Genomic DNA, 2,394 nt, shown 5'->3' with positions numbered 1-2,394 from the left:
CTGGAAATCTGGAAGCCATGGGTGAGTTCTCCCTCCCATATAGCCTCAGAACAGTACGTTAGCAGATCCTGACCTGTCTTCTCTCTTCTTGTGTTTTAAATTCTTCCTCCACCTCTCCTGTTGCTGCTACCTTTGTTTTGCAGCTGGGTCACTAAAAGGACTCCATGCTGCTGGCCTCTAATCCATCTTGGCTGCTTCCTCAGTGATGCCATCACACCTTTCCTTGCTCACCTGCTTCTGCAGCTCATTGCTGCCCTCACAGCCAAGCCCAACCCAACTTTTCAACAAGATTCAGTGTCATTCATGAGCATCTCTAGGCTCATCTATAGCCACTTCCCAGCTCCCCTGGCTATACCCGTGGGAATGACTTGCAGTTTTGGAGGGGCCATTCTCTCTTTCCTCTTTGGCTTTTTGTTTGCTATCCCTTTCTCTTGAAGGTCATACAAATCTTCATCACCCAGCTATCGCCCCAGGTCACCTGTCCCTGCTCCGCATTCTCCCTAACAGAGAGTTTTAGCAAAGCTCCTAACCCACTGTAGCATAAGGGCTGGTTTGTGTGGCCCTCTCCTCACCTGACATTTGGGGGACCCAAACTATATCTTTCTGCTGAATTACCTGTGGGATTTAACAGCCTGCTCATGCTGACACATAATCATCTATTATCCAGTAAATAGCATTCAAAATAATAGCTATTCTATGGTATTAAACGTTACTATAGAATCTATACACATTGTTAAAATAGTATAATTTCTTTTTTTTAAAATTTATTTTATTGCATTTTAGGTTTTGGGGTGCATGTGAAGAACATGCAAGATTGTTGCATAGGAACACACGTGGCAGTGTGATTTGCTGCCTTCCTCCCCATCACCTATATCTGGCATTTCTCCCCATGTTATCTCTCCCCAACTCCCCACCCCCCACTGACCCTCCCCTATTTCCCCACAACAGATCCAAGTGTGTAGTGCTCCCCTCCCTGTGTCCACGTGTTCTCATTGTTCAACACCCGCCTATGAGTGAGAACATGTGGTGTTTGATCTTCTGCTCTTCTGTCAGTTTGCTGAGAATGATGCTTTCCAGGTTCATCCATGTCCCTACAAAGGACACAAACTCATCGTTTTTGATGGCTGCATAATATTTCATGGTGTATATGTACCACATTTCCCCTGTCCAGTCTATAATTTCTTAACTATGTCATGAATGCTTGCCCTGTTGCTCTGAAGACATTAAGAAACTCTTAAGACTGAGACAATAAGTGACTCTTAAGTTATACAGAACGCCTAGTTTTTTTTTTTATGTTTTACCTCTCATCTTCTCTGCAGCTCATGCTGCCTCACATGGGAAGAATGAAAAGGACTCAAAGTCAAAAATTTAGAGACAGCAGCATATGACTGAGAGAGAAATGACAGAACCAAAGCTGGGGATAGGAGTTTCTACCTTTGGGGATGCTACCTGTGTTGTACCACTCACTGCAATAGCCCATCTCATCCTTCTGAAGATGGGACACTGGCTCTGTCCTTGTTCTCCCCCAGTGGGAGGGAGGCTCTGCTGACTGTAGGACATGTGTGCCTAACAAGATCAATGAAAAATAACTGAAGTCTATGGCCATACCACCCTGAAAGTGCCTAATCTTGTCTGATCTCGGAAGCTAAGCAGGGTCAGGCCTGGTTAGTACTTGGATGGGAGACCGCCTGGGAATACTGGGTGCTGTAGGCTTTTTAATTAACAAATAAATAAATAAATAAAAGTAACTGGATGGACATAGCAAATAAGTTTTCCGTAACCTGCTGACTTGGATTAATCCAAGCTTCCTGGAACACTGTGGTAAGATTTAGGGGCTGGCTCAGCAGACAACATACCAAGTTAATCAGCAATGCCTCCCATAGGATTGCGAAGGAGCTGCTGTGCTGCAGAGTCACTGTCCTCAAGTGGAGACTTTTATAAGTGGATCAGTTATTCCTCCTGATCTTTTGACATTTTCAACGGACATGTATTACATTGCTTCTCCCTGTCCACAGAGGGAGGCAAACAAGGTGGACAGGAAGAAGACAAAATCCCAAAGTTGAGGGCGAAGGGAGCAATCTCAAGAATACAACTTATTCTAGTCTCGAGAACGCCTCCCTGAAGCTTTGACCTCAAAACTTGAGATCCCCTGCTCACCTGGAAAACTTTTGCTTAGCCTGCAGACACGTTCAAAGGTAACGTTTTCAGCAAAGTTTTGTCCAGGCCCTTCCTTTCATGTTGTCTGTTCATGGAGCACTGGACCATGTTGCTCACACACAGCTTGTGCAACGGGTCCCATACCATGCCTAGTCTCCACACAGCTGTCTCTTCCAATAGACATAGCACTCCTTGAACATGTGCCCTGTATTTCATTTGACTCTGTGTTCTCAAAGA

At 44.9% G+C, this 2,394-nt stretch overlaps 1 pseudogene; it reads left to right on the top strand.

The window, feature by feature from the left end:
- The first annotated feature begins 1,594 nt into the window (after window positions 1-1,594).
- On the top strand, window positions 1,595-1,713 carry LOC119473969 (annotated as a pseudogene).
- The last annotated feature ends 681 nt before the right edge of the window (window positions 1,714-2,394 follow it).

Source organism: Cebus imitator, unplaced genomic scaffold (genome assembly GCF_001604975.1).
Source record: "Cebus imitator isolate Cc_AM_T3 unplaced genomic scaffold, Cebus_imitator-1.0 Scaffold198, whole genome shotgun sequence".
In the NCBI taxonomy this organism is placed as follows: Eukaryota; Metazoa; Chordata; class Mammalia; order Primates; family Cebidae; genus Cebus; species Cebus imitator.
The sequence above is the reverse complement of the archived record's forward strand: the minus strand, read 5'-3'. Positions and strand labels throughout refer to the sequence as shown.